The sequence below is a fragment of the Cydia splendana genome, chromosome 1 (assembly GCF_910591565.1).
Source record: "Cydia splendana chromosome 1, ilCydSple1.2, whole genome shotgun sequence".
Classification (NCBI taxonomy): domain Eukaryota; kingdom Metazoa; phylum Arthropoda; class Insecta; order Lepidoptera; family Tortricidae; genus Cydia; species Cydia splendana.
The window spans coordinates 21,519,978-21,546,873 of NC_085960.1; the positions used below are offsets into that span (position 1 = coordinate 21,519,978).

Genomic DNA, 26,896 nt, shown 5'->3' on the forward strand with positions numbered 1-26,896 from the left:
CTTAATAATATAACGTAGATAAAATTAAATATTGATGGATGCCTCCTTAATTATTTTTTTTTGTTATCCAGTAGTTACAGTCACTGTAGTTAATTATCTAAAAAAAAAAATTCAAACAGCTAAGTTTTACTTACAAATGGATTGTTGTATAAATTATACGCTGTTAAACTAGAAGTCTTTATTAATCTTAGTCATCGTCAAACTCCATTTAAATTGTCTGGATTATTTAGACACTTCATTGATTATGAAATTTAGGACTGATCACTAATAAAATTGTTCGAAGCATTAAGAAAACAATTGTGAGGTTATCAATCTTTTAGGCCTTGAGACGGCAATAGGGTCCTTAGCATTTTACTAGATTCACTTTACATTTAACTTCCAAATAATACTACTAGGTACCTAATCAAATTTAATTTGACAATCAAAATAAATAGTATAATATATTATGTTAATAATTTATAACCTTTCCAAAATGCCGGCTTAACATAGGTATAGCATACAATTTTAGTTAACTATTAACGTAATATATAAACCTTATCTATGTTACCTATAATTCAGTCACCTTTATTTTAAAGAAGCACTTGCAAAAACATGAAATGTGAACACTTTGCATTGAAAGTACCTTTGGTACGATAGCAAAAAAAAAACAACTGTGATTTGTAACAAACTTGCTTCTACTGTCTATGATACCCAACTCGTGCGCAGTCATTGACGTATAATATCTAAGGACGGGCGTTACGGGCACTAAAAATGGTACTAGTTCAGCGGTGTTACTCACGAATTCTAGCCAAGCCAGCCAGCGAATTCGTGCAGTCTAACGCAACCAGTTGCGACCAACAGCGCGCGTAATGCGAACTCCTCAACCAATCGCGTGCGTGTTACGAACTCATCAACCAATCGCGTTGTAGCGGTGTCACACCGCTGTACTGGCCCCTCTTATGCATCATTATTATTGCCCGTAAAGCCAGTCCCTAGATATCTATGTCAATGTGGGCAGTAAATAAGTTGGATAGGCTAACACAATATAAATCAGTTTGGTTACTAATTTAAAGTTTACCAAACAATTAGGCGTTACGTTTTAACTATAGAATCGGTTCCTTACTCGGTAAATGTATCTACTTAAATATATCGAGTGAAAATAACAAGTAAGTATTTAAATATCGCACTTGACGCAAAATAGCGTATCTGTAAATATCTTGGTAGCGCTTCGACAAACCTATTGAACAACCGAGTCATTTGGTAGTACCTACATACCATTCTCTTGAGTCCCAAAAATTCCACCTTTTAGTCTTACGTAACAAGAAATTTTACATATATATGACGATTTGGTAAAAAATGCCTACATTTTGTTTTTGTCATCTACATTCTCATAAGGCTTCTTCGTAATAAACTCCTACGTTGATCTGAAAAAGACGAAACAAAAGTTATTATACTTACAAATCAAATCATACATAAACTAGCTGTTGATAGTGCTTGGTATAGTTTTGAGGAAAACTATTAGATACGTACGATATAAAAAGTTTACTCCATGTAATATCATACAACTAAGTATGAGAATTGGGCAATATTTCGATAACGATGTATGATGTTAATATTTTTATTGGGTCTAGCCCTTTGTACTTGTAGTGTAAGTACTAGTACTTCTAAAAGTATAGTAATAATGATATATTATAATAATATGTAGTTATTGTATTGCCCCAAAAGTGCATACCCACTTTATAAATGGAATTCTTCCATAAATCGGGTATATATGTACTTTTTGTAGCTCGCTGTACATAATAAAGAAATATTAACTATAATTACTCATAAAAGCGAAGTTAGGCACTTACATATTATTCAGTGCTTATACTACACCACGTGTATAGGACACCCGTCTTTAGCATTAGCCACGTGGTCCAACGGTGGTGGAATGACGACGTAAGTGTCGCGGCTGGTGGACGGCAGGCAGTCGTCATCGAACAGCGGGGGCGGCGGGATGACGTCATCGTCCACCTCCTCCTCAATCACCTCCTGCCTCTTGCTCTTCCCAGGCATGTAGTTCATCACACAAGTAACCGCAATTAGAAACAGAAAAAATATGAACACTATGTCGAACATGATTAAGAAGTTTAGCATTACAAGTTGCATCACGTTAGTCCGGAACTCCCAGGTTGCATTCTGCGTGTTCTCTTACTGGGTAATCATTTTCCTCATTTACAATAACGTATTCTGCATCTTTAAACATTTTTTCAACATTGTTTTATGAAGCTTTTAACGCCGTGCTCAACGTTACGGGTCAGGAATCTGCAACAACGAAGACCAACTGTAAGTTTTATACTATTCATGGGCTGCTCAAAGCGTCAATGAGTAAGAAAAATACGACTAAGTCATTGTCCAAGTTGGGTAAGCCTGACTGCCAGTAGAACCTCTAACCCAGAAGGGTATTTAGGCCTTATTGGGTTTTTCCTCAGGATGTTTTCATCCACTGAAGCGATTGGAAAATATCAAATAATGTTTTGTTCATAAGTTTCCAAAAACTGTTTAGTACCTACGAACCGGGGTTTGAACCAGCGACCTGACCGGTTTAAAAGTCGTACGCCTTATAGTTAGGCTGCCAACGCTAAATTACTTCAAAGTAACAAAATTAAATAATAGCTTCAAATGTCTCGTGAATTTAGGAGAGGGGCAGAAAATTCCCCTTTCTCCAGTTAATTATCCATTAAAATGATTTGCAAGGTTGGATCCTCAGCCTGTATACATCGCTGCGAAAAATATTGTATCGCTAAACAGGACTTTCTCGCGGTTTACAAAAACGAATAAATTGTTCGGTGCTCGTTCTTTTTGTTCTCAGCCCAAATAATTTATTGTTCAACCCTTCATTTGGATAGGTTTTTCGTGTTTTTGTAGCAATAAAATAAACGATTGGCGATATGTCAAACGTTTTGCATATATTGTTTGGCAGTCATATAGGTATATAGTTAAGTACACACAGGAAAAATCATAGAAATCTTTCTAGTTAAATGATTATAAGAAATTATAATTTTCCTTTAATTTAAATTACGATTATGTATGTGTGTGTCAAAACTAACGAAAAAAATATTGTAGGTACTTTAGATCGTTTTTATAAGTGGCAACACAGTAACTTAAGTCTAATCCATATTTCCGCGGACAAGATTGACAACTCAATATGCACAAATTTTGCTACAGTTTGGCCAGTGTTGATCCCTAATGGACTACCATAAGAATTTGCTGCTAAACTTGCCTCCAGGATTAGGCCAACTTTTAGGGGCGTTATAGGGGCGCTACTGTCGCGTGTTTAGTTCAAATGCAACTTTCAATACATTTCTCATGGGATTTTACGAGTGTTCGGAATTATTTTGAAAATTGAACGCTCAAGACTCCACTTTTTGAACCATTCACTATGCTCGCTCAGTTTTGGAGTCTTTTACTTTCTCGGGGTTGATAAATATTAGCACGGGCGGTTATACAACAACTATGATTTATTGTAAAATAAATAACTATTGTCTGTTGTTACTAAACTTACATATGTTTCATTTCGATCAGAAAAATCGCCCCAATTCGTGTTTTAAATGTTTATAATTATTGCAATAAATGATCGGTTTGGAATATGTATGCAAAAGCTTATTACTATGTAATAACTGTTGTTTAGGAACACGTTACTCTTGCTTCTGTACCAAAACCATTCCTTTTTCTAATTTATATCATTGTTCCTTCCACCACCTTTCCTACCAGCGGCAGGTTTGTTGTATACAGGCTACGACATTCCCAATACGCACATACACAGCTACTGTAATTTCACGGCTTAACGATGCCAAATAACTTGAGTCACGTTATTGAATATCGATTACGGAAAAAGGAGCGCCTCGAGGAGGGCTAATATGACTATTTACGTAATAAATATTTAAGCAGAATTGGGCCAAACCGCGGGCTGTTTTGGGTTTTGATGAGTCACCGGACTTGTCTATACACGCCTTGATAAATTGCCCGTCGGCGGCTGCCCGATCAGCCCAGTCATTAACTAGGTACACGATTTGTGTAGTTTCCTTACACGGGTTGAGCTTTAAAGCCTTCAATCTAATATAAGTTTAGGGTGTGTTGTAGAAGTGTATTAAATTATAGGTACAGGCTTAAGAATAGTTAGACAAACTCATTTGCGAGATGTTGATCTACCCGTGTGTTTGCAAGCGTTCTTAATTAGACCAAGTGTAAACAATTCAGCACAAATAGAAGGAGGAGACGCGTGGTATACTAGCGTGTTCATTACTTACGGCTCGATTCGGAAAATGAATTAGATTTCTACTAGACTTCAACAAGTTACGATACGGATAATTTAAAGATATTTGTAAGATAGATATGTCAAATTTGACGTTTCCGCTATTCTGGAGGTCCTCTTGAACGATTTCGACAAGTTATGACTTAGATATCCAAGTCACATCTAGTCGATATGTAATGTAGATCTAGTTGATCTCTAAATCGTCTCAAGATCTTGTGATTATCTCGAAATCCGAATAGGTCTCTCTTACAAACTGGATTAAATGGTTCTTCATTTAAAAGTTCATGGCTTTTTCATTTAAAAGTTAAATTGTAATAACATTGTTGTCTAATAGTCTAATGTGAATTACCTAATGTTCTTTTGATTGAATGGAACAATTGCGTTTATTTGCATAAGCGCATGTAGTGGATTTGGATTGTTATTTAGTTGAAATATTTGATAATATGTCGCCGCGCTGACAATCAGATTAATATTCTAGCGTTAAATAAAGAAATTGTGGTCGCTTATAGAACAGATTCCGTGGATCTCTTTTTTATTTGTGATTAATACTTATATTTATTTTTAAAAGGTACCCAAAAATTACATTCTTACTGTGCTCTGGTTTGAAACCGAGGATATTCTTATATGTAGGCACCTATTGAAGACAAAGTTACAAAAATAACATATTATACGACCCTATAATATGTTATTTTAAACAAATGGCTTCCTTTTTAGTTCTTGCATATTTGCCTGAGCTAAAACGAAGAGGCTTCGCTTTTTTTAAATAATGTAATGAACTAGAAGTCTAGAAGACGTACCGACGATAAGAAAGTTTTATACCCTATAAACAATTGATCTGGAATTTGTCTCAATGCATCTTGCACGTAAATTGGAGTGAGCAAAATGCTTGTTTGATAGAGTGTGATTTAAAATGTTTTCAGTCGAATATTACAATTTTTATGGGAAGTATTATTAACGTAAACGAGCCTATTTATGACGCCCGGGCCGCAGCCCGCGGTCAAAGGGTCTTTTTAATTCGTATCGTAAAAATATTTCATCAAAGCGTTTCCATGCAAAATGCCTGTAACTGCTTGATGAAAATCCCAAATAGTATAACTTGTTGGGAATTAATTATATATTTGAGGCTTGAGCGCTGTAAAATTTAGGTATACTAAATAGTAGTTCGCCCCGAACTGAGAACTCGCGGTTTGCCAAAAATTATATAGAGCGATTGACTTTGTTGCACCTACTTACTCGTATAGTTGGACATAAAATAGTAGAACATAATTTTCAAGAAAAAAAACCGACTTCTATGGGGACCGGTGAAAGATTATTGAACATAGATTTGTTTATTTATTTGTTTATTTGTTTATTTTATTTTACAATTAGCACTAACAGTTAAACCTTACGTACTAATCGATGTTATGTTACTTAGATGGTGCACTATATAGAAAAGGAGGTAAAACCACCCACTTTTCTAGTAGGTAGCATTTTGTTTCTGTAAGGGTCGCAGTTTTAGCCTCACGAACCCACTTCTCTGATAGCAGTTCAGTTCTGTGAGGATTGCAGTTCGAACCTAACCAAAACCACTTTTCTAGTAGCATTTCGTTTCTGTAAGGCTCGCAGTTCTAACCTAACCTAACCCACTTTTTTTCGGTTCTGAGAGGATCGCAGTTCAAACCTAACCTAACCCACTTAACGGCGCGTGATGCGGTGCGGTGTACGGGGGTTTGAGCGGGAGGGGCTAGTAAGTTTGGCATCATTATACTTTATACCTACATTTTATGGTAGGTAATCATAGTGGTTTATTTAGCTTAGGTATCAGTGGTTTTCCGGGTCAAGGTCCGAGTCTGGGTCCGAGTCCGGGTCCGGATCCAGTTCCGGGTCCAGGACCAGGTCCAGGTCGAGGTCCAGGTCTAGGTCTTGGTCCAGGTCCAAGTCCAGGTCCAAGTCCGGGTCCAGGTCCGGGTTCAGGTCCAGATAAAAGCCCGGATCAGGGCCAGCTCGACAAAATCGAAATTCGAAATCGCCAAACGTGTAGTCATTGAAGAGTTCTGTTCTGATCATTATCAGCAGTTCCACTTCAATAAATGCGACAGTTTTTAATGTAAATTCTTGATTTTCTGATGAAAATACACAAATCTCTATACGCATGACTTTAAGATTCGTCGAGTTCCCTCGATTCCTCATGGATACCATCATCAGACCTCGAGCTAGACAAAAATGTGGCTTAAAAACTTAACTTGCTTAACAAACATAACGAAGAGGACAAATCGCCAAACGTGAACTATGCGTCGTTGAAGAGTTCCGTTCTGATCACCATCAGCAGATCCACTTCATCAAATGCGACAGTTTTTAATGAAAATGCTTGATTTACTGATGAAAATACAAAAATCTCTATACTCATGCCTTTGCGATTTGAGGAGTTCCCTTCATTCCTCGTGGATCCCATCATCAGAACTCGAGCTTGACAAAAATGTGGCTTAAAAACTTAACTTCCTTAACAAACATAACGTCTTCGTTATGTTTGTTAAGGAAGTTAAGTTTTGGCCTCTTGGCCAAATCGCCAAACGTGAACTATGCTTCGTTGAAGAGTTCCGTTCTGATCATCATTAGCAGTTCCACTTCATCAAATGTCACTTTTTTTAATGTATATGCTTGATTTGTTGATAAAACACATAAATCACTATATGTATGCCTACAATTAAAAAAATATTTTCAAAATCGGTCCAGTAATGACGGAGATAGGGAGTAACAAACAAAAAAAATCACAATCGAATCTCCTCCTTTTGAGATTTGGAAGTCAGTTAATAAATGAGGGCGCCACTTTCTACGTAGCTGTCATATTTTTGACGTAAAATGCTTACACATGGCAACAATTTATAGTCTGTCAAGCCATTTCCGTCAGAAGAAAAAAGCGGCTAAAAAATGTAGGCGCGTAGGGTTATCGTTCCATAGAAAATTTGAATATCGCGCCTTTTTCTACTGACAAACTTGTTTGACCGACTATAGTATGGAAATTTTAGAGTTCCATTTTATTTAATTTCTACTATTTTATGTCCCACTATAGGCGGCAATGGATCAAAAATCGCGTGGATATATATATTACAAGGTCTGTGGAGCCCTTAACTGATACTGTATCTGTGGTAAGCCGAAATATTTCCTGTCAAATGTCAAATACCTATATTATGTTTATTTTTATCTTGCTAATTATTTCAAAATGGTAAATTTAAAAACGATATTATAAAAGTGCAAGCCGAGCACTTTCATTTGATACCAAACTCAACCATACTTTCTTGCAAAAAGATGACCAGAATAGCAAGACCCCTCACAAATAGCTTTTTAGCCTTCTAAGCTCTTCTAGCTCAATAACCCCTTGATCGAGCCTGCTCAGAATTTAATGACTAAAATATAATGCCCTCAACTACACGTTTATCCAATCTCATTTAAATTAGAACAAATTTACTTAAGTTCTTGAGTATCAAACTATCCTCTGATAGTTCAGCTTAAAAACATCGAAATGCCGGGACGTGCCCTTAGCCAGCCGCGTGTTCCAAGTCGAATGTAAGAACTTCGTTCGCTTCGCTCGCTCGTTCGAAAATATATTAAGCACCTTATTCAATCATATGACGAATTTACAAACCTCATAGCATTCGTACTTATTCTTTAATTATTATTTCGCTTTGTACCAGAGGAACTGCATCGCCTTATGATACTTAAAATTATCAGTTAGATACCTTAAGAGGGTAGATTAAAAGTGGTAAAATTTCCATACAAATGTTTTCGACATTTTCCTATCCGGATATTGGCCCTATCTGAGTATTTTTAGGGTTCCGTACCTCAAAAGGAAAAAACGGAACCCTTATAGGATCACTCGTGCGTCTGTCTGTCTGTCCGTCTGTCACAGCCTATTTTCTCGGAAACTACTGGACCAATTAAGTTGAAATTTGGTACACATATGTAAATTAGGGACCCAAAGATGGACATATTTTTTTATAATTTTAAAATGCATAGGTTCGAAGTTATTTAAGAAAATAGCCAAAACAATACCATTCTTCCCCCTTAATCTCCGAAACTACGGGGTGTAAAATTTTGAAATAATACACAAATAGTTCTTTACCTATAGATGACAGGAAAACCTATTAGAAATGCGCAGTCAAGCGTGAGTCGGACTTATGTACGGAACCCTAGAAACGCGAGTCCGACTCGCACTTGGCCGGTTTTTTTATATGAGTTCAATATTACCAGTAGGTATCTGTGTCTGTTTGTTTTGCTTCTTTGATATTCTTATTTTTATAAGAACTAGGTTATTTTAAATATCGCTAAAACGGCCATGTAAATACGCCGTAAACAGACGCCTAGCATACAAAATCGGCAACAATAAACGCGAAAATCAAAACAATCAGACACAGATAATTTCTTTCTCATTCCGTTCCCAAATTTTTGTTACGATTGGTTCAGTTTTGGAGGAGGAAAATGTCGAGAACGAAACCTTTTTCTGACATTTTTCGCCTAAGGTTCAGTTGTCCTTATCGCACTAATTTTATGAGCCGTCCCCACCAGCGCGATGGAAAAAATTACCTAAAATTTTCTAATCTGAAAAAGGGATCAGCTTTGATGTTTAATGATAAATATTTAATAATATTCATTTGAATTTGATTTGTAATGTTTCCAAGTTAATATTTCCTTCGTTTGTTTCTTGTCAAAGCTTGTTTAAACCTCGTGTCTTGAAACCCTCGCTATGCTTTCGGTTCAATTTTGGAATCTTTCACTTGCTCGGGTTATAAACATTAGCACAAGGGACAAAAACTTTTGGTTTTATGTATCTAAAGTAAAGTACCTGTTACATAACTCTAACTGTGCCAATCAATACGTGATATTGATATCTAAATGCCTTTATCTATCAATAGGCCGAGCAGCAAACTGCCTCTTATCTACGGAAAAAGACGTTGTACATAAGAAACGTTTTCCTTGTTATTTCCGCACCGACAATATCGAATAGAAATTGATACAGCACTCGCAAGGGCGGCGAGGCTCTTTCACACAAATCTATGTTAGTAGGTAGACTGCCGTGTCACGCCAAACTCCGTTAACTCGAGTTACATGAGTTACGGTTAACCAGTCTAAATCGTCTTAAAAACCATTAAATATATATCTTCTAAAAGAAATTTTTGAAAATCTTCATTATTTACCGAGAAAAGCATATGGCTAACTCATGTAACTTCATTTTTTTGCCGATGGCGTCAGGCACAACTCAGTTAACTTGAGTTGTATGACTGACACAACCAAAATATCAACATTGTTTCTTAAGTTACCGGAGTTAGGCATGACTGGCCGAGCGCTTGATTTATACGACAACAATATTGGTATAGTAAAACGTGTCACGTTTGATCACGCGTATGTCATGTAACTTGACTTACATGACTTCGTGTGACCACTATAGTATGGAAGAGATGCTCATGCGAAATCATTTAATTCGAATAAAATGAAAACTATACAATAATGCGAAAAAAAAAATTAAAGGGCCTAATCTGTGACCATATTTCCTACATGTAGATAAGGAAAAATAAAAAAAATACGACGAACCGTCAACGATAACAGCATTTGAATCTTTAAAACTTTAAACGTAATTATCTCGAAACTCAACTTTTAAAGTTACATGAGATGCGCGTGACACGGCAGTAGATTGAGTTTAGGTCTGTATAAAGATTCCAAAACAAAAACAGTGACAGACATACGAGTATATGTTGCTGAATTGCTGCATCGTCAATAACTATGTCTAATAAACTGGCTGACGATGTAATACAAATTTAAAACGATGTCTCCTTTTAATAATATAAAAAATATATATATAGTTATACTCGTATCTTGACTAGTATTTTATTATTTATGTGACTTTTATAATGAAGCGTTTTATAATCGATTTCACTAAGGTAGAAGTATTGTAATTGAGATTTTAATGACACTTAGATTGTAATATGATTGACATTTTAATGTTTGTATAGAAATAAAATACTGCATACAGCTTACTTGGGAAACCGGGGGCTCAGACAGCAACCAAATCCCAAGAATGCCAACCGACTTACCTACTATCTAAAGAGGAAACTAGGATTTAGAAGGATTAGTCCGGTTTCCTCACGACGTTTTCCTTCACGAAAAAGCGACCGCTGAACATCAATAATGTTTCGTAAAAGAATTTGAATGGGCGGGGGATCGAAATCGAAAGTCACACGCCGTACCAGTACCAACGCTCTGGCCTGATCTCTATGCATGAGATCAATGCCTTTTATTTAAAGCGAGTACTCAGGAAAACAAATTAACTAGTTTGTTTTTAGGGTTCCGTACCCGAAGGGTAAAAACGGGACCCTATTACTAAGACTCCGCTGTCCGTCTGTCCGTCCGTCCGTCTGTCTGTCTCCAGGCTGTCTCATGAACCGGCGGTTGAAAATTTTCACAGATGATGTATTTCTGTTGCTATAACAACAAATACTAAAAACAGAATATAATAAATGTTTAAGTGGGGCTCCCATACAACAAACGTGATTTTCTTGCCGTTCGTGCGCGAGTCCGCCGACTCGCACTTGGCTGGTTTTTTTATGATACCTACCTATCCGAATTTTGACGTATCCGAAGGAAAATTTAGACGTCTTAAAAATCGAACTACCCCGTTTTTTATAGATATTATATGTATGTCATACTCTCTGTTTAATTTTAAAGAACTTCTGAGTTAGCATAATATTTATTCTAATTGTACGTGCAATATCATCTCAGCGTCGTTATATTGTTAAAAAAAAATCACTGCTCTCGTAGCAAAAGTTGTTCCCAAATTACGTCATCATCACTAGAATATTGTTCCACTCACCTTTGCTCTTATAGTGCTACGTGTAATAAATCTACTTAATGCACTGCGAGGGATCATATATATCACGGCTATCATGGGAGCTTACAAACATTTGCAATAAAGAGGGTATTGTTCCCTAAATCTTTATATTCTCATGGTATTGTAATTTTGTAGCGTAAACTTTCTAAAAAAGATTATGGCCGACTGCTTATATAAGACTTCTGTGAGGAATTTAAGGTCAATTTAAGTTAACATATTAAGATTTTCGTTTCCATTACCTATAACTGACGGTTTGATGCTGCTGAGCTACACTGAGTCTTGCATTGTTAACATATGACATATTTATTGTCAGAATCAAACACAAGACCGACTGCTATAAAATTATATTACATATAGGTACGTTCACCTCCATACGGAAAGCATTTGGGCCGTTAATGTTTCAGTGCGAGTGTTGGGCCCAGACAATAGGATCACGTCAAACATACTTATCCCTCCCATACTGGCCTTGACTTCGGGGATATATTGCTGATTCGATTCTATTATTACTGCCCATATCCCAAAATAATTCACAAGGCATTGAAAGTACTCAAACCTACGCGCAAACCATTTTTAGCTTCGTGCATTTGAATATTTATTTATCAATGGACGAGTGGACGTGTGCTCCAGGCGAGGCAGCACAGTAGCAGTACATCGCACTTGCTAAATTGGGAGCAACAAATTGAAAACATGATGTAGAAAAAAAATTGACTGGTAGATGCCATCTCATGGAAATAGAAGTACATAGGTTTTACGGGGAGAGGTTTGATAACTGGGTTGAAAAATACTGGGTTGTTATTCATTTTATGAACCTAATTGGACTGTAGTTACTAACCGTTTGTTTGTTTGTTTGTTTGATTTGAAGCATTATGTATCGAATGTTTGTATATGTAAGTATACGTTCCTCGTAAATTGTGTTCAAAGGGCTTAACTTTGTGGTTGCGATAGAATATTTATAGTATTAGACTAAACTTTGCGGTGTATTCTCAAATTGTTAGGGACCGGAGCGAAAAATGCCGCAGAACTTAACGTTGCCTTTGAAATAGCACGAAAATTCTTTAAGAATTAACGAAATAATTTCATACGCGTAATTAAAACAATAATTTTCATAACATGCCGTATATTATCTATTATAAAAACGAATAATAGGTACTATTATTGTGTGCATGGAAAGTGAAAGTGTTCATACCTATTTACTTAAAATATGACGGTCTTCAAATTATACTGGTGAAAAAAAAATAAGGTGTCCCAGTTCGATACGTTCTGAACGCGCCCAATGTTTACCGCAACCGGCGTTGCCGTCGCGTCGCCGCGTGATGTGTTTCCTACGGTAAAATGTTGAAACACATTGTTGAGGGTAAATTTACAATACTTATACACCGCAAACACACCTTTGAAATGCGGACATGACAAGAACTTAGTAAACAAGCGATTTGCTTAAATTGTGGCACATGTGTAGGTATATATTTTTCATCACACTCGCTCAGTCCCAAGTAACATTTTAGTCCTATAATTTTAGTTTTTATCGCTAAAAGCTTGTATAGACGTCGTATTAAGGTTTCAGAGATGACCACCTGTCGTATAAAAGCGCTTGGCAACACCTTTTTGCTCTATAGGCTTATACAGCTAATATATTCTATAAGCAATTGATGTAAAGGTTTACTTCATCATTTTATAGAGCCGTTACAGGCGTGTACTATAACAGGTTCAAATATAATCACTATAGAGCAATATTACTGTATAATAGTATTTGGAATCACTTTTATGCAACTAATTTGCGCTATTAAGGTTCCCTGCCAAGCCGCTATAGTTTTGTGTTTTAACAGTGACAAAAACCCAACTATACAACGATTTTAGGATATAGTGGCTTTAGAGATGACTGCTATAGTACATAATACTTTAGTAGTTTGCGCTATTAAGGTTCCCTGCAAGCCGCTATAGTTTTGTGTTTAAACAGTGACAAAAACCCAACTATACAACGATTATAGGATATAGTGGCTTTAGAGATCACTGCTATAGTACATAATACTTTAGTAGTCATATGAACACTATTATAGAACTGTTTTGCTCTATAGTAGCGTTTTTGGGACATATTTATAGCGTTAAAAAGCGCTTTAGTAGTTTTTAAATCCCTATTATATCTCATCGCTGTAAACGTCACAATGACTCTTTTATATCACAAAACTGTTGTATAGTGGTTTTGTTTTTTCTTTTAAAAGACAACAGCGTTATAGCTGAGTTTTTATGTCTTTTATAAACCGAGTTAGATACATAAAGGTAGAAAACGACTACTTGTAAATGATCAATTTGATCCGTAATGGCTACTTATATCTTGCTTATATAAGTTCAGGCCTAAGCCACATAATGTGGTTCCGTACAAAATATTTTTATATTTTAATGAATTGATAAAAAAGACCCCAGTGATATTAGTGATTGTAAGTGAGATTTATCATCAATGATTTAATACAAGCATAAAATCGTGACGGTTTAGATATTTATCGAAATCCATTATTAGCACATTTTTTTTACCAATCACATTGAAAAAGGAAACAACAGTAATTACTACATCTAAATAAAAAAAAATCCTATATCTTTCTAAAGAGTTTGTACGTGCAACTGGGTCACAGCAAAATTCTTTTGGAACCCTAATTTTAATCATGATGGCGGTGAATATTTCGTCGTAAGTTCTATAGTTAGCCTATAAAAGCGTCGGATTTACTTCTTGGCTGTATAGTAGTAACTATGGTGAATATCATAATATTTTATTAAATTATTTTATTAAAAACATAAATAAATCGAGGGGGCATTTAAAATTCCTCATTAACCTAATACTATTCTAACGGTAAAACTTCCGTCCCATATACTTTTTGCACTAAGGACCGAATTATTCGACATCTAAATGGCGCATATTAATATAACGTCTTTATTGATCACCATTTTACTTAGTACCGTTTATGTGAAGTAAACACACAACAAAACCACTGACAACAGTTGATGGAAAACTTGATAGCAAATTTCGTAGTAAAGGAACTATGAATTCTACAATAGTATAAAAAAGCACTATAATAGAATTTCAAATACTACTATAGTATAAAACAAGCACTATAATGGAATCTCAAATGCTACTATAGTATAAATTAACACTATAATGGCGTTACTGACAACAAATTAGCACAAAAGTGATCATCACATAACTTTTATAGACCTAAAACGTCACGACTGACACTGCTACAGGTCTACTATATCACTGAATGGCACATAAGATGCGCCATTTCGGCTTTATACAATCTTCTTAGGTCTTTTATAGGAACTTAGGTGGTATTTGGGAAACGTTCTATCGACTACTATAGAACCACAAATTGTTACTTGGGGTAAATGTGGAATTGCACGCAGGTTTAGCGGGAGTTATAGAAAAAGCGTTCTCCCTAGGGAGTTATGAAGTTTCTAGTGCCATAATTAACAGTTTTTGTCTTTATACTTAATTTTTGTATGCTTTATACTTTATTCTTAATTTAATGTACAAGTGTGATGAAAAACATTGTGTGTAACTCGGGGCGTAATAATATTGCAAACTCGAGTCTACTTACTCTCGTTCGCAATATTCAACTTACGCCCCATGTTGCACAATGTACTATAAGTAAAGTAATAAGGGTGAATAGACATCATAACTGTTTAGATTTTTTACAAATACGTGACAAACTTCCCTATTTCGTTAAAATTTACATTAGTAGAGCAGCGTATGAAGACTACAATTTGATATGATATTTACAAACTATTGCTATTTCTTCAGAAGTTGAAAATCGAACCAGATAGGTTATATTGTTGGAAAAATCCTTTTTTTGTGCATTCAAGTACAAAGCCGGACATAAATTAGAGTTAGACTAAGACAAGTCTTCAACGATTTTAAAATTATTTACAAGTAATCCTCGTTAGAATTATAATTGTTATAATAATTTCAAAATCAAATAATTTCGAAAAAGTCAGTAGGTATCTGTTTATTTATTTATTTTAGGTATCTGTTGTTTTCGATCTTCGACCACGGAGGCAAGAACAGTATATTCGCTGATATTAGTAATATAATATGTAAGTAGGTAAAGACGCCGCGCCGTTACGGTCGCCTGGCGGAGACATCGCGATGCAACGAGCTTTGTTGTCCCAATTTTATTTTACCGACAGCCAATTTACTGCTATTGTAGAAGCTTGGCAACGGTATCTATGGACTGCCTGAAATTTAGTACGTTGTGATATACCTACTTAAAACGTATAGGCTTACTTGTGTACTTACAGGATAAAGTGAATTTAAACGGTATTCTGAATTTGAATGTGATTTTGTTAGAATGAATGAAAAAACCATATGAATTAAAATAAGCATGTTTTAGTCACAAAAATTTTATCTTTAAAATTAGGCCTAATCAGAATATGATCAATACAAAAAAAAACGATTATAATCTAGAACACACCGACCACTCCTAACTACGGGTTCCTCCAGTGCACCCCGTAAATGTAATCGATTTACTTTACTATTTATTATGGTCACGCAACCTGAAATGGAGCACTTCAAATTGTTGGAAAATGTACAGTAGGAGCCCAATTCAGAATTTAATTTCTTGTATTGAAGCTGTTACGAATCTGATCTCACAGCTATCAAAAGTGACGTTTCTGGGCCAGAAATGGGCTCCCGATCTTTTAACTAAAATTGCTTCAGTTCTAACAAACACAGTTTTATCGGGCTTTGTTGATGATGGGCAGAATGATTATATACCTACATTTAGTTTCAAGTGACATTCGGATGGCAGCTGCAGCTGCATTACTGTTGCGGCAATACTGCGCTGTCAATTTCTTTAAGAAAATGAGTGACGGATATTATATGATATTTTTTTATTTGGCAATAGTGCTTACTTGATGAGCAATAAATACTGACTATATATTATATAGTTGAGTTAAGTACCTAAAGTAACTTACAAGTTACAAGTAAGGACGTGTACGAGATTGCAATCAATAATAAAGTTGCCACTGTTGGGTAGGTATTTATTTTAATATACCATCCGTAAATAAAGTCAGCCTAACCTCAAGAAATATCATATCGCGTTGGAAAAGATTTGCGGATAGACGCAAAAGTAAACATCTGAAATTGAATTCTACCAGCACGGGGTTAGACAAGCCTGTGGGTACACAAAAGTTGGTTGGCACTCAGATCTGTTGAATAAGTATCTTACCCCTGCCGTAGCATTTACTACTCACTGCCTTTTGTTTGTGGCTTGTGGTCGATCTGTCAAACGCTGATAGGTTTTCGTGTGAATCAATTTTACTTATGTTATGAACTATTTCATTTGGATATTAAAAAATACATCACATGCCAATTCGATCGTACAAAATCGTACAAATTCGGTTGTTAAATGTCATTCAGTTATCGGACATTTCGATCGTAGTGTTTGTCATAACATAATATTATGTAATTTAATTCACTTAATTAATTAAATTTATAAAATGTTTTACCTTATTGACCAATTGGAATACACCATGAATGCCATTATTAAGATTATTTTTGCATTTCGGTATTTTTTTGCCGTCAATGCTGCTTCAGTGTTACATCTCAAATTGTGATGTAAGTACCTACTCTAGAATCTCAATACAGTAACAGGTTTTTGTTTTGAAGTAATATCGATACCTTTTTTGTAGCCCTAATCATCGTTAATTCCTTCTTTACAAAAACATTAGTTACCTCACTAAAATGTAGACTGTAACTCCTTATTAAAAGCAATGATAACAGGCTGCTAAAATTAAGATAAATTAAGATGTTCTCACTTTAATTGTGGTGATAGCTAGATAGTAGCGCCACACATTGAGCACTAGACACGAATTTGATATGCGGGTTGTGTTAACAAGTTAATTAATTCAGCTTTGTTAGCCGCTGACCTAGAGCTTCGTATACGACCGTAAATTTACTAGGCAAATATAGTTATTCGGTAATGTTAATTACAATTTACAATAATGTTAATCAAATATAGGCTAATAACTAATCAAACGAAGTCTACTTCTTAGCTAATGATAAACAAACATTACCTTTTGATTTGCCAAATCCAGATCGGGAATACCACCCATTGCTAGCTATAAAATATGAAAGTGATAGAATTATCAAACTACCCGTCAAAGTTAAAAACTTAGCTGAACTTGTAAAAAAGTGAAACAAGTTTTAACAAAAACCGAGATCTGGAAAAGTTTGGAAGAAAAGATTTAGTCAGGCGAGCTGCAGAAGCTTTGAATAGTGGGGTCGAGGCTCAAGCGAATCCATTAAGCGCCCGGATAACTCGAGTGGTGATTATTTGATTCTATAAGTAAATAAGTGAACATGCATGGTTATAATCCATATATGTAAGTATTAATATTTGCGTAGGTAAGTATACTAGATGTTTTATTTTATTTTCTCCTTATTTTCTTATAATCACGATATTTTTGTGCTCTCGTTATTCCTGATATGCAACAGGAGAAAATAAACAAGTTGTACAAAATACCTACAAATCATTAGTAATGTTTGCAACAACAGTTACTATTATATTAGTTAATTTTACACGCGTAATGCAAACCACGTTTGCATAACACGGACAAGCTAATCTATATGCGTAATACATAATCTTCGTACTGATCAACAAGGCAAACTATCGGGCCCAAGAGCAATTTTAGGGTTTACGAGGGTGTTAGTAGACTCTAGGGTATTATTTAAATAATATATGCATGTGATGCATTACACACACTAAATGGAAAAGTCAATCGCCAGTGCTGAATAGACACATTGAATTAAATTATTGCTTATTTTTATTACTTAATGCATTTATTTATCTACATTAAAAAAATATTTATATTAGGTAACGTTTTCAATATAAAATTAAAAAATTTCGCGTTTTGAACACATATTAACTAACATTTATAGACGGGTCTATAGCGAATTTATAAATAAAGGTTATAAAATAAATTCGCGATAGACCCGTCTATAAATGTGAGTTAATAAACGTTTTCAATGATTAGACCTCAATGCTAAAGTGAGGTTCTTCTTTACGTTTTTGTTGTCAACCTTGGCGAGCACTTCAAATTGGAATTGAAATAGAATAAAGGAGTCTTGAATATTGAAACAGGAAAATAAAGTCAGTACCTATAATTTTATTTTACGAATAATATAGCTAGTAGGTAATAAAAATAATAAACAACCCATTCCAGTCGCAGAATCACAAAGTGGTAACTAAATGTCAGATGTGTCGTAACAGAGTCCACACAATGTGTCTAGAATTGTTTCGAAACAAAGTGTCGTCGCCGTGTCTACACTTTTCCGTAACAAGGTGTCGACACATTTGTGTGCACTTTGCGTGCGGTTTGCGACTAAATCTGACAGCAAATTTGTGACAGCAAATGTCAATATAAAATGCCTCTTGAAAACCAAGGTTTGTCAAACTACTATTAGTGTCTCGTGTGCTCGTAATTCTAGTAAGTCATCATGGGCAATGCAAATGATAATAATCGACCGAAACCATATAAACACCCAACACCCGTCAACCTTTTACAGAAAAGTTTTTAAAGAAATGCAATAAGCTACTTAGGTCAGGCAACGAATGCTCCAAAAGTTGTAGAGGGAAATGCTCGGAACACAATTTTTGACTCCGTAACTCGGTTTGACAAGTTAGGAGGTGAACATATCAAAAGTCCCCGGCCGTAGCCCTTGAGCGGGGGGGAGAGAGGGGGCTTTGAAGGTCCCATTTTCCGGTTTTTCGATTATATCTCGGAAACTACGCATCTCAGCGACATGGCCACTTATACAAAATGAAAGTTAATTTAATTTGTTACAAGTTTATTCCGTCAATTTTTTCGATATGTTGAATAGTTTTTGAGATATCCGCTCTTGAAAGTTTATTTAGGGCTCTCAATTTTATCTTGATATATCTATATCAGTAAAGGTGCTAGGCCGTGTTTGGTATCGTTTTCGTATAAATCTGGGGTGCTGAATCCATTTAAGGTATCACATTGACACCATTCCACAAAATAATAAAAAATCTTTTTAGGGTTCCGTACCTCAAAAGGAAAAAACGGAACCCTTATAGGATCACTCGTGCGTCTGTATGTATGTCCGTCTGAATACACAAAATAGTTCTTTACCTATAGATGACAGGAAAACCTATTAGAAATGTGCAGTCAAGCGCGAGTCGGACTTAATGTACGGAACCCTTAATACGCGAGTCCGACTCGCACTTGGCCGGTTTTTTTGAAACTCCTCTTGACGCTTAACCACTGAACCGTCGTTGAAATTTGGTATAGAAATAGTTTGCGTCCCGGAACAGGACATAGGATAGATCTTATAACCAAAATCATCTTTTGAAGGTGTGAAAAGTGGCGTGGAAATTTGTACGGGAAATCAATAACCGCTGAACCGATTTATATGAAATTTGGGATGGTCTACATCTTTGATTTAGTTAAAAATGATAAAAAAACATGACTTCAAACCTAAACTTAAACAGTATTATTAACTTCAAGAAGTCAATTCTGAATTCCCCCCTACACCTCATTTCACACCTTTAAAGGATGATTTTTGAGATAACTTATTGTGTCCTGTCTCGGGACTCAAAATATATGTGTACCAAATTTAAATTAAAACTGTTCAGCAGTTTAAGCGTGAAGAGGAGTTTAAAAGAAAGTATTTTAATAAGTTTATATGTTTTTACTTCGGAATGGTGTCAATGACCTTAACTAAATTTGGTACTGCGAATTTATACGAAAACGATACCAAACATGGCCTCGTAGCTTTACTGTTGTAGAAGTCAAAATAAAATTGAGAGCCCTAAATTCTTATTACTTGGCCAAACTTGTGTAGAAGGAAAAGGTAAAATAAAAGTCTTCGGCAGGAATATAAGACACAAATATATTTTTTTTTGCGTTACTATTTCAATCATCAAATATAAACATACCTTGATTATATTATTCTAGTGAGATCCTCATAGATAAACAAAAACATTTACTTAAAAAATTACAAGGTCGAAATGTCACGGAACTTGTGAGAGTAATATGTGAAAAATAAAAACTTTTATGACAAAAAAATCTGGACACAATTTAAGAATCACCCAATTGCGTCGAGGAATCATCTGTATTTTTGCTTGTTTCATTACCTCCTCGCTTCTTTTTTGTCCTTTGTATTCTGTAGCAATTTGTTAGATCTGAAAATAAAGATAACTTGCGTCGTCACGGATGTCGATTTATAGGTTTTAGGGAGTGCAGAATTCGAAAACGATGATCATTTTATAATCCAAGATGGCGGCTACGTATTTTGTCATAAAAGTCGTCATGAATATCGTTTTATAGGTTTTAGGAAGTGCCGATTTCGTAAATGATGACCAGTTTGGAATCCAAGATAACTGCCGTGCACTTTGTCATAAAAGTCGTCATGGATATCGTTTTATAGGTTTAAGGGAGTGCAGAATTCGAAAATGATGACCATTTTGGATTCCAAGATGTCTGCCGTGCACTTTGTCATATGACCCGTCATGGATGTTGATTTATAGGTGTAGGAAGAGTAGAATTCGAAAATGATGACCATGACCAACGTGCACGGCAGACATCTTAGATTCTAAAACGGTCATAATTTTCGAATTCTCCACTCCCTAATACCTATAAATCGAGATCCATGACGACTTTTATGACAAAGTGTACGGTAGACATCTTGGTTTCCAAAATGGTCATCATTTTCGAATTCTGCACACCCTAAAACCTATACATATAGTAGTTCGCCCCGAACTGTGAACTCGCGGTTCGCCAAACAGATCAATTGAATGCAGTGCTACTTAGTCTGAGATGGGCATTTCGTAATTGATTCCTGATTCCACGATTACTTGAAATTACTTTGTAATCTGATTACCGATTCCTAGATTACTTTGTAATCTAACAATACCGAATTACCAAGTACAATTCCATTTGAGGAATCAGGAATCAATTTTTCGAATACTACAATTACTAGTAATAGAAATCAATGTCGATTCTTCATTAGGTACAGGAATATATGTTACTTGATTCCTTTCAGATTACATTTCGTACTACTACATAAGTAAGTACTATCAAAAGTACATTTCGATAGTAGATATAGATGTTGTTGACTTAGGGTCGGTTGCACCAAACTGTTCGTATCGTTAAAGAGTTCGCTAAATTTGTATGTATGGAAAGTTTCATAGTAAAGTGCCGGGGCGCGCCGGCTGACGTTGATCAGTCTGTCAAATGTGGTTGGTGCAACTGGCCCTTACTAGGATGCATCTACCGATACCTTATTTGAAACAGGTGTGCAGATTTCGAAATTGATGACCATGACCAATAAAACGACATCCATGACGACTTTTAACATAGTGCATGGCGGCCATCTTGGATTCCAAAATAGTTATTATTTTCGAAATCTGCGCTCCCTAAAACCTATAAAACGACAGCCATGACGACTTTTATGACATACCGCATGGCCGCCATTTTGGATTCCAAAATGGTCATCATTTTCGAAATCTGCGCCCCCTAAAACCTATAAAACGACATCCATGACGACTTTTATGACATAGTGCATGGCCGCCATCTTGGAATCCAAAATAGTCATCATTTTCGAAATCTGCGCCCCCTAAAACCTATAAAACGACACCCATGACGACTTTTATGACATAGTGCATGGCCGCCATTTTGGATTCCAAAATGGTCATAATTTTCGAAAGCGGGGCCCCCTAAAACCTATAAAACGACATCCATGACGAGTTTTATGACATAGTGCATGGCCGCCATCTTGGAATCCAAAATGGTCATCATTTTCGAAATCTGCGCCCCCTAAAACCTATAAAACGACACCCACGACGACTTTTATGTCATATTGCATGGCCGCCATTTTGGAATCCAAAATGGTCATCATTTTCTAAATCTGCGCCCCCCAAAACCTATAAAACGACACCCATGAAGACTTTTATGACATAGTGCATGGCCGCCATTTTGGATTTCAAAATGGTCATCATTTTCTAAATCGGGGCCCCCTAAAACCTATAAAACGACATCCATGACGACTTTTATGACATAGTGCATGGCCGCCATCTTGGAATCCAAAATGGTCATCATTTTCGAAATCTGCGCCCCCTAAAACCTATAAAACGACACCCATGACGACTTTTATGGCATAGTGCATGGCCGCCATTTTGGATTCCAAAATGGTCATCATTTTCAAAATTGGGGCCCCCTACAACGTATAAAACGACATCCATGACGACTTTTATGACACAGTGCATGGCCGCCATTTCGGATTCCAAAATGGTCATTATTTTCGAAATCGGCACTCCCTAAAACCTATATATCGACACCCATCTCGACTTTTATGACAAAGTGTTTTGCTACCATCTGCATGCAAGACATTTCTATTATTTTTACGTACAAAAATGGCCCCCTGTCAACTTTCAATCGAGATTTAATCGATAATTTATTCGATTAATATTCAGATTAATTCAATTTCAATCTATGTTAGGTCGACTAAACTAATCGCGATTAAAATTTGAGAATTAACTTTTTTTATTCCATTAATTAGTCGAATAAACAGTTAATCGATTAATGCCCATCTCTGACCACGGCATTTTTACACTTTGAGAATATCTGAAAACAAATCAACACAAGGAGCCATTGTGCAAATCCAGTAACATACCAGTAACTTTGTTATTACTTTTGATAGCGCGTGTCATGTGTCAACACAGAGTCGACACAAAGTCGAAACATTGCAACTACTTTGTGACTGCAATATTTCTCAGCCTTAAACCATATTTATACATCATAATTAACAAGTTTCGTAGTATGTAAAGCGTTATTTCCGTTATTTAAGTATAGTACACGCATCGAAGTACTAAAAATGCTTCAAATAATATAGTTATGAACACAGGCACTGAGAAGTAAACAATTTCATTTCCGGCTAAACTAAAACAATGTGGTGGCGCGTTGATTATATTACACTTAGTTTATCAAATCACTCGAGCAGTTTAATTCCCCATAATAATTTAAGTCCTATTTAATTGTAATATAAATGCAAACAATATATAATTACGTCTTGTAATCCGTTTTAGAGATGGCGTATTAATGTCACTTATTTTTATTTAACTATTTTTCCATCTGACAGTTTCCATTTGACAGGAACAAAATGAACGAATGAACGAATGATTTTGGCATAAAGTAGTCGCAAACTCGAAAAAATGTGTGCACACGGCGACCACACTTTATGTCACTTTGTGTCATGTGTCGACCCTTCCCCATTTCTGGTAACTGTGTCGACACGGCGACGACTCTGCGACTGGAATTGTGACCGAAACAGACGGTGTCGACACTAGATGTGTCAACACCGCGTCGTAACGGCGACTGGAAATGGTTGTATGGGAATGATGTTGCTTTATAATATTATGATTGTAGGGTTGAATAGTTTTTTATATGTATTTTGTACCTTAGACATTTTTTAGTTTAATCTTAAGGTTATTTGAACTGTACTATATGTATTTTAGGAATAAGAACATTGTATACCGTAAACCGGTTGATTGTGACACTCACTAATCAAATAATACTTATTGTAACATCTGTATACTGACATTGCACAATCTGACAATAAATGATTACTTACTTACTTTAGCAGCTGCTGTACGTACCCACATTAAATTACAAACTTAAAAGAAAATGAAATGTGCTGTACTTTAGGGACGCATTCAACTCAATAATTTACACGAAGCGAGGCCTGAATTCGGTTTGCGTTTCTAATTCCAATTCAATCAATATCAACGAGTCATGTTTGGTTCAGCTGTTAGAAGTGCAGGAGCGAGTGAAACAAGACTACTAATTCCGGTTACAGTAATACGTAAAATTTTCAGTACTTATTGACTGCCAAAGCCAGCCGTTGAGCGCTATCAATTCTATCATCCACCACCCTTGGGAACCAAGTCAAAAGCTTAGTGGATGAATATCTACATAGCCTGTCGGTTCCATTGTCTTACTCCCACGCCGTTATTAATATTATAACAACACGGCTCGGGCTAATAGTCGTTTATTTAAATAGCCGCGAAATACTCGTTGGCCCTTTCAAATGATTTTATATTCTATTTTATTGTGTGAAAACTTTACAAAACATTATCCTTTATGCTTGCGCCATATTCTTAAATAATGATTGTTTTTAGAAAATCTTCAGAAGTGCATACCGATAATATCAGATACCTACTTAAGTGCCTAAATTAAATATGTTTTTTTCTAAGAATTTTTTTGGTAATGTGACTGTATTTTAATGTTTTCCATAATGAATGCACCATTTTGTTTATGCAATATTCAGCAGTATGAAACGTTTCCTACCTTGATCTTCAAAAAATTTATGAAATAAAGTTTATATCAGAGAGACATCCAGGAAGCTGAAAGAAATAATCTGCCGTACGCCGGAAAGCGGACTCGCTTTACAAAAAACTAAAAAAGAGGCCAGTGTCTAGGTAAATGCCGATATTAAAATTATCATCTTAAGATGCATAACGCAATTAGAATTAATTTACCAGTACCTCTACCATCAGTTGGCAGAGTATTTTTCACTTATTTTCAGTGAATAAACGTGCCGTGAGTCACGTTTTACGTTTCTTTACGGTCTTTTATGTACCTAACTTCACTCCACTCCAAACGATGCTGTCCCTTCAGGTAGGTACCTTCTCCGAAATAATATCAAATATCTTAAACGCCAAGATCTTGTAACACTGTAAGAAATAAAACAGACTACACTAAATATGTAAATATATTACTTCATAATGAAATTTTATGAACAAAAAAGGAAAAAACATATAGGCACGTCTCAAATTTGGTAGGAAATGGATGAAATCACAGAGTAATCTAGAATTCATTCCTGCTTTAGGTAATAGCGTTCCATTCGAGTCAAAAAACGACCCAAATTCCTTCAATAAACTTTTACAGCTTTTTTCAGAGCAATGTTGCTACATTGCAGTTAATTGCTTCTCAATGAAGCCTCACGACTGTACTTTTTTTGTGACACATATATAAATAGTCTTGGCGTCGACTTGTTGACAGGTTTATCATTTTAAAATAATTATATAAAATTATCTTCGTCACGTAGAACCGGCCTGGAGGCGTATTCAACCAGATGTAATGTCAATTTTGCCACTGACAATTATATCCATAACAAACCCAGATCAAATTGGTAACCTGTTAGTACAATCAGAATACTACCTACTACCTCATCCTACCTACCCCCTACCTACCACCAATGCCTACCTACCGATGCCTACTGTATCATGATTGTTACTTTGGACGCGAAAAACGTGACAACGCATGTCACATTTGTAGCGTAACAATGTATCTACTTAGGTACCTATGTATAATTAATTACATACCTACCCTAAACGGGTCTGGTTAAGTGGATTTACGTTGCCTTACGTTATGACATGACATGCAAATCCAACATTTGCGTGTTCGGCACAACAAACGTCCTGCAAATTTTATGCTACGTCTCTTAATTCTCTCACAACCTGCCCCTAAAATAAATTATTCCACAAGACCATTAAAGCGGCATGATGAAATGGGAGCAAAATAGATATTTTTTCTTTCATTTTACCATAATGTTTCCTCACGGGCAATCTTTTAACAAAAGGCCCTCCCCAAACGAGCTGTGTAATGATTATAAGTGGTCATATTCCCCCCTGGCCGGAGTGACTAGAGAGCCGGTAATGTGTCGCTGACCTTTTCAGAGCGTCGTGATATCACCTCCATCATTTATGACTTGACGTAATGATATAATTAGCTATATTAGCGTATAGTCGCAAATGTTTCGTAATTAGTGTGATTTGTGAACTGACTTGATTTGAATGGATTAATTAGAATATTGCTCAGCCTTATATGCGTAGATTGTAATTTCGTATAGGTATATAAACTAGCAATTACGCGCGTCTTTGTACGAATGGAGTTTGTAACAACACTACCATAAAAAATCCGGATAAAAGGTACCCTGTTTGTTAATCTAGGTCAAATTAAACTACCTACCACTCTTACTGTGTACGTACTAAATATCATCCAAATCTGTTTAGCTGTTTTTGCGTGACTAAACATTCACAATAGTAATAAGTAATAGTGGTACTTCCTGTACCTATGCTGACCTACATCTAGGTAGGTACATAAGATCATTTTGTTTTAAAGGCAGGTAATTTAATTATATACCTATGGTAAAAATAAAGACTAATACGGCTACCTAACACTACCTAGAGGTTAAATAGCTTGCCTCGCTTTGATTGCGAAATTAAGATTGTAATATGTACGTACCGAGACGTAGAGTGATACACGACCTAAATATTTTGGTGACGTATAAATTTGCATAATTGCCATTATTTTGACATATTTTTTTTTATCACACATACAACTCTTAAAAAAAATTACCTTTATATATTTATAGCTAGCACACTTGCGTAATCCGATACATGCCGGTGTCACTTCACGAAGTTTTCAGCGCGGGCGGCGCGGGCGGCACGGGCGGCGTGCGGTGTGCGCCGGCCGGCGTCGGGCGGCAGACTGCCCCGTCGCCCGCCCGACCCCTACTGGTTTCCATTCCACCTACAAACACCGGGACAACATTGTGCTTACAATAAGCACGGTGCATTTTCAGAAAATTCACAACATTTCAATTCATTTCCAGATCAAAACAGATCATTGGCGTTGCGTTGCGTTGTTTTATTACAGAGTTCTTGTGAGCACCTTCTTCAGACCAGCCTTGGTTG

The 26,896-nt window shown here is 35.9% G+C and overlaps 1 long non-coding RNA gene across 1 annotated transcript; it reads right to left on the reverse strand.

The window, feature by feature from the left end:
• Positions 1 to 739: 739 nt before the first annotated feature.
• Positions 740 to 26,708, reverse strand: LOC134791596 (uncharacterized). The gene is made up of 3 exons (XR_010144310.1): positions 26,559 to 26,708; positions 1,830 to 2,283; positions 740 to 1,403 (listed from the first exon to the last, which is right to left on the reverse strand). It is a non-coding gene; the product is annotated as an uncharacterized LOC134791596 (long non-coding RNA).
• Positions 26,709 to 26,896: the final 188 nt, after the last annotated feature.